A 16,396-nucleotide genomic window follows, 5' to 3' on the forward strand; every position below is an offset into this window, starting at 1 on the left:
TAGTTAATTATAGACTTGGTATTTAGATTATTTTTAATTTCAATATATAAAGCTTCATTTACAAATAAATCAAAATGCACTACCAGTTAAAACACATATCCCTATTGACTAGCATTGTTGTATAACTGTACGTATTTGTGTGATGAGTACAATGTATGTATGTAGAGAGGCTGCCACCTAAGTACAGCATGCTATAAATGGGCCTCCTAGGGTTGGGATAAGGTACTATTTGTATACAGGTGTTGTTAGTCTGTGATACACTTGACTGAACATATTGAAGGGTGCCCAAAGAAGGCACCAGGCCCCTGGCCCCACTCTGACCAATGTTTGGTAATTTAGATTATCATACCCGTGTGGTTGATGAAACAGTATGAAGTCCAAGTGACCGTGGCAACTGCAGTCCTAGCCTAGGGGTCTACCTTTCGAGCAGGCAAATTTAAGTGAACAATATAATACATGTATGGATCATACATTAATATATATATTGTTATCATAGAACTCACGCGGTTTGTAAAAGAAGGTCAGAATAGGATATTGTCAAATTATCAAGGTTTCTAGAATTAAAATAATTATGACAAATTCAGAATCTAATCAACAACTATGAATCTACAGTTTAAATGGGTAGAAGTTGGATTTATTTTGATTCTGTCTGTTTGATTCGTTATCAGACATGTGACCTACAGTTTAGCGATCGGTCCTTTGAACAGTGTTGATGCTCACGAGCAGCCACATGCCCGATAATAAATTTTTGCTTTCTTAAGCCAGTGCTTACAGGTTCCTCAATCGGTTGAGTGTAATAAAGTGTAATTTCTAATGCCGATTTTTAACGTCTATAGACGATTTCTCATTTTTCCAATTCTTTGCAACGCGCCAGGTTCCATATAGCAAATGTATACGTATTATACAAACTATTTCGCGCACCTTGCCGTTTAGAAAACTATATTCCATACATAGTTAAACATTTTATGAAGAATTTAATTTGTTTATGTTTATATGTCCTTGCTTTTATTATGCCCATCAATATATTTTTTTGATCAAAATAATTTGCCGATCAAAATATCTCTTTGACGACGATTTGCTTATACTAAAAATCTTACTCCACGCAAGGTTCATCACTTTATGCGTACGAAAAAGAATTTCATCTTTAAACTACTTATCACTAGCTAAGAAAAATAGTTTTTACTGGGAACTATCCATTGATGAGACATAACCAGTATGTGGTTTACCGTACGCAGTTAATTTGCTTTTATAAATTCTATAATTAACGTCCTTATTTATAAATTAAATTGTATGATAATATATATTGATACATTTTACTTTATATGTATCTATTCAAATAAACATTACAGTACGAATGATTTCCAGTAATTAACGGCAATTTTTATGTTGCAATAAATATTATGTTTCTGATTGCAATAACTATTTCTATCTGTCAAAGTCCATATAGACTGCAGAATCAATACATATTTTCTCATATTTCTCTGGCACATCATCTAGTCTGTCTGTGGTCTGGATGTAGTGGACATTTTACCTGGACACGATGTCCACCTGTAGTGGACACCGTGTTCACACGTAGTGCACTCCGTGTCTACCTGTAGTCTAAACCTCGTGCACTCCGTGTCTACCTGTAGTCTAAACCTCGTGCACTCCGTGTCTACCTGTAGTCTAAACCTCGTGCACTCCGTGTCCACTCGTAGTTCACACCGTGTGCACAATGTGTAACCTTTAGTCTTCTACCAACTGTACATGTATGTATACTGTTGGTTAAAAAATCTTGCCAGGTCCCTGTGGCCTTAATATACAAATGCTGTCTTCAAACTGTAAACGGTTTGTATGCTTATACGTTATCCCATGGCAAGTCAGTGGTTGTCAGGGCGATAGGCCTAGCAAAAAATAAAACAGAAACCGTTCGAACTGCTGAAGACGTAATTTATGTTTCCCGCGGTCATATTACTCTTATTTTATCTCCATTCTAAAGAGTTCTGAATTTTCGGAGTCCATTTGGATTTACCCTCAGGTTACAAGTGTATCCAAGAATAAATACAAAGTCACGTGATTTGTCTGGAGTGATATTACACATGGCTGACGGAAGCCTTCTGACATCGCACCGAGATTGTCTGCTTCGGAGATAGATATCTGGTAAGTTTCTTGATTTATGCATTTATTATTGATAGAAACACCAAAGATAATAGAAAAAACATGATTAAAAGGCCGGTATTTAAGTCGAGGCGTAAGCGCAACAAGTCATGACGGCAGATTCCAATGTTGGGACGCTGTTGCGCCTAAGTTTATCGATTTTTTTGTCCCGGCAGTATGCGTATGTGGTGGTATATATAGCGTATTTTTTGTGTAAGTCTGATTCACAGCGAAGTTTTTATTGACGTGAACAATATCACCATATACGGAAAGTTAACGGTATGTTTACAGTTTAGTGTCACCGGGTCAGTCAACCGGAACTGCAGTGCCCGGATAAAATTTACCTGTACTCTACTGAGTGTGGATGAGACTGTTCTACGTTTGTTTCCCCAACTTAGGATAATTTCTTTGGATCAATATTTGCAACTATATGCTATGGTCACAAATGACCCTCAACGTTATTATGCATGGTATTTACACTGTAATAAAATCCTCTTACATGTATATCATACACTATTGCATTAAATGTGTTTCAATGGAATTGCAACTAGGCCTATAGCATCGGCGTCTGTTAAAGTTACATGACATTGGAATGGTGGTCAAATAAATGTAGTTATCATTTCAGAAAAGTATTGCATATAGCACAAAGTTTGTTATTACTGAAGCTACACATAGAAGTCAGTTTAAAAAAAAACCAAGTAAACATTATTTTATACAATTTGTTTAAACATAATATGACTGAAGGCAAGGCCTTAAAGGGCGCAGCCAGATATTTTGATATGAATCATGCACGGCATAGGAAGAGCGAAGCTCTACATGTTTATTTTATTTTCTATTTCATGTAGAAGACATAATTTAGAAATAAAAGGACGCACTTTAAACTATATATGATGTAATAATTGTCTAGCATAAACTCAAAGAAATGTACCCAAAGATTCGGATTTCTCTGTGTCCATATTCAAGGTCTGGAGTGCCGCGTTTGCGAATCCTATGATTTCGCGCCATTTGTTGACGTTTTGTGACATCATGATTTCTTGTGCTCATCTTCGCTTCGTGGATATTTTTACTGCTTTCAATAGCTTTTAATTTTTAAAGTGTTATTATAATTATCTAAAAAATAATAAAAAATGTTTAATTACTCCTGTTATGCATTTGCATTAGTTAAATATATATTTACTGGGGAGAGCAGTACTGGAGCTGTCGTTGTGTAGGATAGAATTTTGAAGATTGTGTTTTTTCTTATATTTTCGTGTATGTGTTCGCACTTCCTGCGCCCTTATTATTTGCTTCTGATACATGCTTGTTCATTATATGAAAACATGTTAGAATATCACTGTACAATCGCTGATACTTAACATCCTCTTCTTTATTTGACCGTTTGTTATTGCACAATCGATCATCAATAAAAAATATGACATCTCATGAAATGAAAGTCCACTATAGAAAGTAAGACGCGGTACGCTAACTCTCGCACTCGCAAGCATCATCAAAGGTTGCGCTGGCGGATATCAAAGAAAAATCAGTCGTCGCCAAACGTCATGGTCAGTGCACAAACCCAAAAGCGCTCGCAATTAACATATTCATCCAAAACCTGAGTGACTTATCCTCCTCATCTAGTCCTTTAATTGATAAAGTTTTTTTTTGTTATCTGCCTTGTTTTGTTATAGAACTGCCTTATTTTATTATCTCCCTTGATTAAAACGAGATGTACAGACCCCTGTGGTGCATACATGTAGAACAGCTGGCCTCTGTGATGTGGTTTGTACATTATACATACTTAAAGTGATAATTTTGGAATACATTGCTTATGAAATACCAAAAGGATGTAAAAGTATGTATGCTATTGCTGTCAATATCTGTGATGACTTGTGCATCCATTGTTTACTGACTTGTGTATCCATTATTTACTGACTTGTGTATCCATTATTTACTGACTTATATATCCATTATATTTTCACTGTATTCCATTGTTTCTGACGTCACTTATATATTCCATTCTTTCTGACTTTAAAACTTAACTGGAGTTTTATTCTTAGTGTTGTTACCTCTACGTGTATACAGATCTGAGGTATTACAGACGAGCTACACATGTTTTATGTTTTATACTTAGATAACAATGACAAGTAGGATGTTAAATTTCTGTAAAAAAAGTCCAAAACTGTAGGCTTATCTTGATGGGGTCAACATTTGCTGGGAGAGAGACTAAGTTTGGCCTGAGCTACTGTTAGTACCATGGTAGTGTGTGGGGGAGAATCTTCTCCTCGGTTTTCGGTTTTTGTATGTGATATGTATACCTCTATGGAACTATCATTACATTTGGTGACCTTACAGATTTCTATGGTGAGTCTATATATATATATATATATATACATTAAACTCAACAGCAGGGGACTCCGTTAATCATGGGTGAGGGTGGGGGTGATCAGGGAATGTGAGTTTCAGAGTTAGAGGGATTATATATTGTATATTCTGTAAATACATTAACATGTGTATAAAATCTTCACGTACATGTATGTAAATCATTATTTATATAAAGTTTTGTTTATGGAAATTCAGACTTATTTTGACCTGCTCAGCTTTGATAAAAAAAAAAAACCCATTTGCAATAGACTCTAGTGTGGTGATATATATAGCGCCTGTCATGAGAAGTGCTAAAATGTTACTACCGTTACTAGAGATTATAAACAACAGTATATAAACAGCCATTAAAACAACAAAATTTATATATCTCATGTAAACGATATAAGTTACTACTAATCCTGATAAATGAAGATCATGACATTGAACCCAAATATTTTCACATTTTTGATATTTCATAGTAAACTTTTTGTATAGGTGTATAGATCCACATACTAACAATAAATGCCACTCTCAACACCAAAACAAAACAAATACAAATGGTATGTTTCCCATTCCTCTATAGTCTTAATAGCACAATTCAGTAAGGCTAATTTTGTCACCAAAACGAAACAAATGGTATGTTTCCCATTCCTCTATAGTCTTAATAGCACAATTCAGTAAGGCTAATTCTGTCACCAAAACAAAAAAAATGGTACGTTTCCCATTCCTCTACAGTCTTAATAGCACAATTCAGTAAGGCTAATTCTGTCACCAAAACAAAACAAATGGTATGTTTCCCATTCCTCTATAGTCTTAATAGCACAATTCAGTAAGGCTAATTCTGTCACCAAAACAAAACAAATGGTATGTATTCCATTCCTCTATAGTAGTCTTAATAGCACAATTCAGTAAGGCTAATTCTGTCACCAAAACAAAACAAATGGTATGTTTCCCATTCCTCTATAGTAGTCTTAATAGCACAATTCAGTAAGGCTAATTCTGTCACCAAAACAAAACAAATGGTATGTTTCCCATTCCTCTATAGTCTTAATAGCACAATTCAGTAAGGCTAATTCTGTTACCAAAACAAAACAAATGGTATGTTTCCCATTCCTCTATAGTCTTAATAGCACAATTCAGTAAGGCTAATTCTGTCACCAAAACAAAACAAATGGTATGTTTCCCATTCCTCTATAGTCTTAATAGCACAATTCAGTAAGGCTAATTCTGTCACCAAAACAAAACAAATGGTATGTTTCCCATTCCTCTATAGTCTTAATAGCACAATTCAGTAAGGCTAATTCTGTCGCCAAAACAAAACAAATGGTATGTTTCCCATTCCTCTATAGTCTTAATAGCACAATTCAGTAAGGCTAATTCTGTCACCAAAACAAAACAAATGGTATGTATTCCATTCCTCTATAGTCTTAATAGCACAATTCAGTAAGGCTAATTCTGTCACCAAAACAAAACAAATGGTATGTTTCCCATTCCTCTACAGTCTTAAAAGCACAATTCAGTAAGGCTAATTCTGTCACCAAAACAAAACAAATGGTATGTTTCCTATTCCTCTACAGTCTTAATAGCACAATTCAGTAAGGCTAATTCTGTCACCAAAACAAAACAAATGGTATGTTTCCTATTCCTCTACAGTCTTAATAGCACAATTCAGTAAGGCTAATTCTGTCACCAAAACAAAACAAATGGTATGTTTCCCATTCCTCTACAGTCTTAAAAGCACAATTCAGTAAGGCTAATTCTGTCACCAAAACAAAACAAATGGTATGTTTCCCATTCCTCTACAGTCTTAATAGCACAATTCAGTAAGGCTAATTCTGTCACCAAAACAAAACAAATGGTATGTTTCCCATTCCTCTATAGTCTTAATAGCACAATTCAGTAAGGCTAATTCTGTCACCAAAACAAAACAAATGGTATGTTTCCCATTCCTCTACAGTCTTAAAAGCACAATTCAGTAAGGCTAATTCTGTCACCAAAACAAAACAAATGGTATGTTTCCCATTCCTCTATAGTCTTAATAGCACAATTCAGTAAGGCTAATTCTGTCACCAAAACAAAACAAATGGTATGTTTCCCATTCCTCTATAGTCTTAATAGCACAATTCAGTAAGGCTAATTCTGTCACCAAAACAAAACAAATGGTATGTTTCCCATTCCTCTACAGTCTTAAAAGCACAATTCAGTAAGGCTAATTCTGTCACCAAAACAAAACAAATGGTATGTTTCCCATTCCTCTATAGTCTTAATAGCACAATTCAGTAAGGCTAATTTTGTCACCAAAACAAAACAAATGGTATGTTTCCCATTCCTCTATAGTCTTAATAGCACAATTCAGTAAGGCTAATTCTGTCACCAAAACAAAACAAATGGTATGTATTCCATTCCTCTATAGTCTTAATAGCACAATTCAGTAAGGCTAATTCTGTCACCAAAACAAAACAAATGGTATGTTTCCCATTCCTCTACAGTCTTAAAAGCACAATTCAGTAAGGCTAATTTTGTCACCAAAACAAAACAAATGGTATGTTTCCCATTCCTCTATAGTCTTAATAGCACAATTCAGTAAGGCTAATTCTGTCACCAAAACAAAACAAATGGTATGTATTCCATTCCTCTATAGTCTTAATAGCACAATTCAGTAAGGCTAATTCTGTCACCAAAACAAAACAAATGGTATGTTTCCCATTCCTCTATAGTCTTAATAGCACAATTCAGTAAGGCTAATTTTGTCACCAAAACAAAACAAATGGTATGTTTCCCATTCCTCTACAGTCTTAAAAGCACAATTCAGTAAGGCTAATTTTGTCACCAAAACAAAACAAATGGTATGTTTCCCATTCCTCTACAGTCTTAAAAGCACAATTCAGTAAGGCTAATTCTGTCACCAAAACAAAACAAATGGTATGTTTCCCATTCCTCTACAGTCTTAAAAGCACAATTCAGTAAGGCTAATTCTGTCACCAAAACAAAACAAATGGTATGTTTCCCATTCCTCTACAGTCTTAAAAGCACAATTCAGTAAGGCTAATTTTGTCACCAAAACAAAACAAATGGTATGTTTCCCATTCCTCTACAGTCTTAAAAGCACAATTCAGTAAGGCTAATTCTGTCACCAAAACAAAACAAATGGTATGTTTCCCATTCCTCTACAGTCTTAAAAGCACAATTCAGTAAGGCTAATTCTGTCACCAAAACAAAACAAATGGTATGTTTCCCATTCCTCTACAGTCTTAAAAGCACAATTCAGTAAGGCTAATTCTGTCACCAAAACAAAACAAATGGTATGTTTCCCATTCCTCTATAGTCTTAATAGCACAATTCAGTAAGGCTAATTCTGTCACCAAAACAAAACAAATGGTATGTTTCCCATTCCTCTACAGTCTTAAAAGCACAATTCAGTAAGGCTAATTTTGTCACCAAAACAAAACAAATGGTATGTTTCCCATTCCTCTACAGTCTTAAAAGCACAATTCAGTAAGGCTAATTCTGTCACCAAAACAAAACAAATGGTATGTTTCCCATTCCTCTATAGTCTTAAAAGCACAATTCAGTAAGGCTAATTCTGTCACCAAAAATACAGAAGATAAGTTCTAATATCCTTTTATCTATATAGCCTTAAAGGGACAATTCTGTGAGGCTAATTCTGTTACATAACTATAAAGTATTGATACATGTCTCTAGTTGTTTAACAAACAGTATAATACTGTGCCTAGGTATATATCTCTACACTTTGTATATATGCTCTTTACATGTCTGTCTGCTGTTGTCGTGGAATTAATCGTTTGTTAAATTTATAGTCATATAATGGTGTACTTCACATACCACACTGGTAGTAAAGGGGGTTTATTGTTTGTTATAGAAAGACTGAAGAAGGGTTGGGACAGCTAGGAGTAACGAGACATGGTATATATTTAAAGCTAAGGGTCAGATCGCTGGGGTGAGGCTAGGGAAGTGAGAGTATATATATATATAGCTAGGGGTCAGATCGCTGGGGTGAGGCTAGGGAAGTGAGAGTATAGCAAGGGGTCAGATCGCTGGGGTGAGGCTAGGGAAGTGAGAGTATAGCAAGGGGTCAGATCCTTTAAAAAATTGAGGCTAGGGGAGTGAGGGTCTATATATAGCTAGGGGTCAGATCCCTGGGGCGAGGCTAAGGGAGTGAGGGTCTCTACAGCTAGAGGCAAAGCTATTAGGGAGTAAGGGTCTATATATAGCTAGGGGTCAGATCCCTGGGGTGAGGCTAAAGGAGTGAGTGTCTCTATAGCTAGAGGCAAAGCTATTAGAGAGTAATGGTCTATATATAGGTAGGGGTCAGATCCCTGGGGTGAGGCTAAAGGAGTGAGTGTCTCTATAGCTAGAGGCAAATTAAAGCTATTAGGGAGTAAGGATCTATATATAGAGCTAGGGGTCAACTCCTTAGAGTCTGTCTAAGGGAATGAATATATATATATATCTATAGATATAGGGGTCAGATCCATTGGGTGAGGCTAAGGGAGTGAGAGTCTATATAGCAAGGGGTCAGATCGATGGGGTAAGACTTAGGGAGTGAGTGTCTATATCGGTAGGGGTCAGATCCCGGGGTTGAGGCTTAGGGAATGAGTGTCTATAGAGATAGGGGTCACATCCGTGGGGTGAGGCTATGGGAGTGAGGTATATATAGCTAAGGGTCAGATCCCTGGGGTGAGGCTTTGGGAATGAGGTCTATATAGGTAGGGGTCAGATCTCTGGGGTGAGACTGAGAAGGGAGTGAGGGTATATATAGCTAGGGGTCAGATCTCTAGGGTGAGACTGAGAAGGGAGTGAGGGTATATATAGCTAGGGGTCAGATCTCTGGGGTGAGACTGAGAAGGGAGTGAGGGTATATATAGCTAGGGGTCAGATCTCTGGGGTGAGACTGAGAAGGGAGTGAGGGTATATATAGCTAGGGGTCAGATCTCTGGGGTGAGACTGAGAAGGGAGTGAGGGTCTATATAGCTAGGGGTCAGATCTCTAGGGTGAGACTGAGAAGGGAGTGAGGGTCTATATAGCTAGGGGTCAGATCTGACAAGGAGTGAGGTTATATAGCTGTCAGATCTCGGGTGAGACTGAGAAGGGAGTGAGGGTATATATATAGCTAGGGGTCAGATCTCTGGGGTGAGACTGAGAAGGGAGTGAGGGTATATATAGCTAGGGGTCAGATCTCTGGGGTGAGACTGAGAAGGGAGTGAGGGTATATATAGCTAGGGGTCAGATCTCTGGGGTGAGACTGAGAAGGGAGTGAGGGTATATATAGCTAGGGGTCAGATCTCTGGGGTGAGACTGAGAAGGGAGTGAGGGTATATTACTAGGTCTAGGGTAGCAGATCTCTTGGGTGAGACTGAGAAGGGAGTGAGGGTATATATAGCTAGGGGTCAGATCTCTGGGGTGAGACTGAGAAGGGAGTGAGGGTATATATAGCTAGGGGTCAGATCTCTGGGGTGAGACTGAGAAGGGAGTGAGGGTATATATAGCTAGGGGTCAGATCTCTGGGGTGAGACTGAGAAGGGAGTGAGGGTATATATAGCTAGGGGTCAGATCTCTGGGGTGAGACTGAGAAGGGGAGTGAGGGTATATATAGCTAGGGGTCAGATCTCTGGGGTGAGACTGAGAAGGGAGTGAGGGTATATATAGCTAGGGGTCAGATCTCTGGGGTGAGACTGAGAAGGGAGTGAGGGTATATATAGCTAGGGGTCAGATCTCTGGGGTGAGACTGAGAAGGGAGTGAGGGTATATATAGCTAGGGGTCAGATCTCTGGGGTGAGACTGAGAAGGGAGTGAGGGTATATATAGCTAGGGGTCAGATCTCTGGGGTGAGACTGAGAAGGGAGTGAGGGTATATATAGCTAGGGGTCAGATCTCTAGGGTGAGACTGAGAAGGGAGTGAGGGTATATATAGCTAGGGGTCAGATCTCTGGGGTGAGACTGAGAAGGGAGTGAGGGTATATATAGCTAGGGGTCAGATCTCTGGGTGAGACTGAGAAGGGAGTGAGGGTATATATATAGCTAGGGGTCAGATCTCTGGGTGAGACTGAGAAGGGAGTGAGGGTATATATAGCTAGGGGTCAGATCTCTGGGTGAGACTGAGAAGGGAGTGAGGGTATATATAGCTAGGGGTCAGATCTCTGGGGTGAGACTGAGAAGGGAGTGAGGGTATATATAGCTAGGGGTGAGATCTCTGGGGTGAGACTGAGAAGGGGAGTGAGGGTATATATAGCTAGGGGTCAGATCTCTGGGGTGAGACTGAGAAGGGAGTGAGGGTATATATAGCTAGGGGTCAGATCTCTGGGGTGAGACTGAGAAGGGAGTGAGGGTATATATAGCTAGGGGTCAGATCTCTGGGGTGAGACTGAGAAGGGAGTGAGGGTATATATAGCTAGGGGTCAGATCTCTGGGGTGAGACTGAGAAGGGAGTGAGGGTATATATAACTAGGGGTCAGATCTCTGGGGTGAGACTGAGAAGGGAGTGAGGGTATATATAACTAGGGGTCAGATCTCTGGGGTGAGACTGAGAAGGGAGTGAGGGTATATATAGCTAGGGGTCAGATCTCTGGGGTGAGACTGAGAAGGGAGTGAGGGTATATATAGCTAGGGGTCAGATCTCTGGGGTGAGACTGAGAAGGGAGTGAGGGTATATATAGCTAGGGGTCAGATCTCTGGGGTGAGACTGAGAAGGGAGTGAGGGTATATATAGCTAGGGGTCAGATCTCTAGGGTGAGACTGAGAAGGGAGTGAGGGTATATATAGCTAGGGGTCAGATCTCTGGGGTGAGACTGAGAAGGGAGTGAGGGTATATATAGCTAGGGGTCAGATCTCTGGGGTGAGACTGAGAAGGGAGTGAGGGTATATATAGCTAGGGGTCAGATCTCTGGGGTGAGACTGAGAAGGGAGTGAGGGTATATATAGCTAGGGGTCAGATCTCTGGGGTGAGACTGAGAAGGGAGTGAGGGTATATATAGCTAGGGGTCAGATCTCTGGGGTGAGACTGAGAAGGGAGTGAGGGTATATATAGCTAGGGGTCAGATCTCTTGGGTGAGACTGAGAAGGGAGTGAGGGTATATATAACTAGGGGTCAGATCTCTGGGGTGAGACTGAGAAGGGAGTGAGGGTATATATAGCTAGGGGTCAGATCTCTGGGGTGAGACTGAGAAGGGAGTGAGGGTATATATAGCTAGGGGTCAGATCTCTGGGGTGAGACTGAGAAGGGAGTGAGGGTATATATAGCTAGGGGTCAGATCTCTGGGGTGAGACTGAGAAGGGAGTGAGGGTATATATAGCTAGGGGTCAGATCTCTGGGGTGAGACTGAGAAGGGAGTGAGGGTATATATAACTAGGGGTCAGATCTCTAGGGTGAGACTGAGAAGGGAGTGAGGGTATATATAGCTAGGGGTCAGATCTCTGGGGTGAGACTGAGAAGGGAGTGAGGGTATATATAGCTAGGGATGAGATCTCTAGGGTGAGACTGAGAAGGGAGTGAGGGTATATATAGCTAGGGGTGAGATCTCTGGGGTGAGACTGAGAAGGGAGTGAGGGTATATATAGCTAGGGGTCAGATCTCTGGGGTGAGACTGAGAAGGGAGTGAGGGTATATATAGCTAGGGGTCAGATCTCTGGGGTGAGACTGAGAAGGGAGTGAGGGTATATATAGCTAGGGGTCAGATCTCTAGGGTGAGACTGAGAAGGGAGTGAGGGTATATATAGCTAGGGGTCAGATCTCTGGGGTGAGACTGAGAAGGGAGTGAGGGTATATATAGCTAGGGGTCAGATCTCTGGGTGAGACTGAGAAGGGAGTGAGGGTATATATAGCTAGGGGTCAGATCTCTGGGGTGAGACTGAGAAGGGAGTGAGGGTATATATAGCTAGGGGTCAGATCTCTAGGGTGAGACTGAGAAGGGAGTGAGGGTATATATAGCTAGGGGTCAGATCTCTGGGGTGAGACTGAGAAGGGAGTGAGGGTATATATAGCTAGGGGTCAGATCTCTGGGGTGAGACTGAGAAGGGAGTGAGGGTATATATAGCTAGGGGTCAGATCTCTGGGGTGAGACTGAGAAGGGAGTGAGGGTATATATAGCTAGGGGTCAGATCTCTGGGGTGAGACTGAGAAGGGAGTGAGGGTATATATAGCTAGGGGTCAGATCTCTGGGGTGAGACTGAGAAGGGAGTGAGGGTATATATAGCTAGGGGTCAGATCTCTGGGGTGAGACTGAGAAGGGAGTGAGGGTATATATAGCTAGGGGTCAGATCTCTGGGGTGAGACTGAGAAGGGAGTGAGGGTATATATAGCTAGGGGTCAGATCTCTGGGGTGAGACTGAGAAGGGAGTGAGGGTATATATAGCTAGGGGTCAGATCTCTGGGGTGAGACTGAGAAGGGAGTGAGGGTATATATATAGCTAGGGGTCAGATCTCTGGGGTGAGACTGAGAAGGGAGTGAGGGGTATATATAGCTAGGGGTCAGATCTCTGGGGTGAGACTGAGAAGGGAGTGAGGGTATATATAGCTAGGGGTCAGATCTCTGGGGTGAGACTGAGAAGGGAGTGAGGGTATATATAGCTAGGGGTCAGATCTCTGGGGTGAGACTGAGAAGGGAGTGAGGGTATATATATAGCTAGGGGTGAGATCTCTGGGGTGAGACTGAGAAGGGAGTGAGGGTATATATAGCTAGGGGTCAGATCTCTGGGGTGAGACTGAGAAGGGAGTGAGGGTATATATAGCTAGGGGTCAGATCTCTAGGGTGAGACTGAGAAGGGAGTGAGGGTATATATAGCTAGGGGTCAGATCTCTAGGGTGAGACTGAGAAGGGAGTGAGGGTATATATAGCTAGGGGTCAGATCTCTGGGGTGAGACTGAGAAGGGAGTGAGGGTATATATAGCTAGGGGTCAGATCTCTGGGGTGAGACTGAGAAGGGAGTGAGGGTATATATAGCTAGGGGTCAGATCTCTGGGGTGAGACTGAGAAGGGAGTGAGGGTATATATAGCTAGGGGTCAGATCTCTGGGGTGAGACTGAGAAGGGAGTGAGGGTATATATAGCTAGGGGTGAGATCTCTAGGGTGAGACTGAGAAGGGAGTGAGGGTATATATAACTAGGGATGAGATCTCTAGGGTGAGACTGAGAAGGGAGTGAGGGTATATATAGCTAGGGGTGAGATCTCTAGGGTGAGACTGAGAAGGGAGTGAGGGTATATATAGCTAGGGGTCAGATCTCTGGGGTGAGACTGAGAAGGGAGTGAGGGTATATATAGCTAGGGGTCAGATCTCTGGGGTGAGACTGAGAAGGGAGTGAGGGTATATATAGCTAGGGGTCAGATCTCTGGGGTGAGACTGAGAAGGGAGTGAGGGTATATATAGCTAGGGGTCAGATCTCTGGGGTGAGACTGAGAAGGGAGTGAGGGTATATATAACTAGGGGTCAGATCTCTGGGGTGAGACTGAGAAGGGAGTGAGGGTATATATAGCTAGGGGTCAGATCTCTGGGGTGAGACTGAGAAGGGAGTGAGGGTATATATAGCTAGGGGTCAGATCTCTGGGGTGAGACTGAGAAGGGAGTGAGGGTCTATATAGCTAGAAGTCAGATCCCTGGGGTGAGGCTTAGAGAGTGACTGTATGGAGTATCAGAACTATACTAAAACATTAGTGTAAAGTGATTTATCCTTGTTACATGGTTTCCTATCGGTGACGAGTCATAAATCTTACATAATATATCAGCTGTTTACTGTGTGGTACTATATACATGGTGTGTGGAGTGTGTCACTGATATAAGCTTTATAGGGTACTGGTCTGATTCCCTCATTACTGGTCAATATATAACTGTCGCTGTCCAGTATGATCGTCACCTGTCCAGTATGACCATCATCTATCCAATATGTCTGACCACTGTCAATAGTTGACCTGTCCATACTGACCACCTGTCAATAATTGAGATCTGTCCATACTGACCACCTGTCAATAATTGAGATCTGTCTATACTGACCACCTGTCAATAATTGACCTCTGTCTATACTGACCACCTGTCAATAATTGACCTCTGTCTATACTGACCACCTGTCAATAATTGAGATCTGTCCATACTGACCGCCTGTCAATAGTTGAGATCTGTCCATACTAACCACCTGTCAATAATTGAGATCTGTCTATACTGACCACCTGTCAATAATTGACCTCTGTCTATACTGACCACCTGTCAATAATTGACCTCTGTCTATACTGACCACCTGTCAATAATTGAGATCTGTCCATACTGACCGCCTGTCAATAGTTGAGATCTGTCCATACTGACCACCTGTCAATAATTGACCTCTGTCTATACTGACCACCTGTCAATAATTGACCTCTGTCTATACTGACCACCTGTCAATAATTGAGATCTGTCCATACTGACCACCTGTCAATAATTGACCTCTGTCCATACTCACCACCTGTCAATAATTGACCTCTGTCTATTCTGACCACCTGTCAATAATTGAGATGAGATCTGTCTATACTGACCACCTGTCAATAATTGACCTCTGTCTATACTGACAACCTGTCAATAATTGACCTCTGTCTATACTGACCACCTGTTAATATTTGACCTCTGTCCATACTGACCACCTGTCAATAGTTGAGATCTGTCCATACTGACCACCTGTCAATAGTTGAGATCTGTCCATACTGACCATCTGTTAGTAATTGAGATCTGTCCATACTGACCACCTGTCAATAATTGACCTCTGTCCATACTGACCACCTGTCAATAATTGACCTTTGTCTATTCTGACCACCTGTCAATAATTGAGATCATTCTATACTGACCACCTGTCAATAATTGACCTCTGTCTATACTGACCACCTGTCAATAATTGAGATCTGTCCATACTGACCACCTGTCAACAATTGACCTCTGTCCATACTGACCACCTGTCAATAATTGACCTCTGTCTATTCTGACCACCTGTCAATAATTGAGATCTGTCTATACTGACCACCTGTCAATAATTGAGATCTGTCCATACTGTCCGCCTGTCAATAATTGAGATCTGTCTATACTGACCACTTGTCAATAATTGACCTCTGTCTATTCTGACCACCTGTCAATAATTGATCTGCGTCTATACTGACCACTTGGTTATTATAGTTCCGTTGGGCCAATTGATGGATTTTGATCAAACTTCACACAATGTTGCCATATGAGAAAATACAGCTTTGGATAGAATTTTGGGTTAAAAGATCAACTACAAAGGTCACTGTTACTAAAAATAGATTGTTTCACAAATTTTAGTTTTCGGATGGTAACTTAATCAATGGAATTTCTTCAAACTTCATACAATAAGCAATAATAACTTGCCATAGATTAGAAAATTCATTGATGGCAGGGGAAGTGTGTTGCTTGCGACACTTACTGTAAGCTTGTTTATTATAAGTTGCATTTTAATCATAATTACATCTTTTATATTTTACAGATCATTCCATCCAGGATTTGTATAGTCACAGACTACACAGACAAATGTTACATACTATAGCCGGTAAGTCTAGTACCGTATGTCACTGTACAGACATCGCGAAAGTTGAAAAAAATGGCCGGACATTCGGACCGGCAAGGACTGAGAGTAAGCCGGACTGAACAAGATTTTGCCAGATCGAACATTAATGTAAATTTTTGAAGTAAACATAAATTCCTTCTATTAGTATCCAGGCAGCTGTTTTCATGATTATCTTACGCAGTTTATATTTTTGCCAGATTCGGCACCTGCGTAATACTTCAGACGCCATTTCTACTGACTTCTGGTACTCAATAATTGCCTGACGGTCGGTCCGGACAAGATTTTAAGATAGGCGGTCCAAGTCAAATTTTGCCGGACATGTCTGTCGGACAGGCAATTTTCGCGATGTCTGCTGTATTTAATCCCACT

General features: G+C 40.7%; 1 protein-coding gene across 7 annotated transcripts in view; it reads left to right on the top strand.

The window, feature by feature from the left end:
- Positions 1-2,015: 2,015 nt before the first annotated feature.
- LOC138305891 (coronin-2B-like) overlaps positions 2,016-16,396 on the top strand; it is a 58,225-nt gene continuing 43,844 nt past the window's right edge. For 6 of the 7 annotated variants that reach the window (XM_069246159.1, XM_069246163.1, XM_069246165.1 and 3 more), the window contains exons 1-2: positions 2,016-2,139; positions 15,947-16,009. The gene's annotated coding sequence lies outside the window, so the exon portion shown is untranslated. Of the gene's footprint in view, positions 2,140-4,364; positions 4,477-15,946; positions 16,010-16,396 lie in introns of those variants that run through there. The other variant, XM_069246160.1, reaches the window with a different exon arrangement.

Source organism: Argopecten irradians, chromosome 13 (assembly GCF_041381155.1).
Source record: "Argopecten irradians isolate NY chromosome 13, Ai_NY, whole genome shotgun sequence".
Lineage (NCBI taxonomy): Eukaryota > Metazoa > Mollusca > Bivalvia > Pectinida > Pectinidae > Argopecten > Argopecten irradians.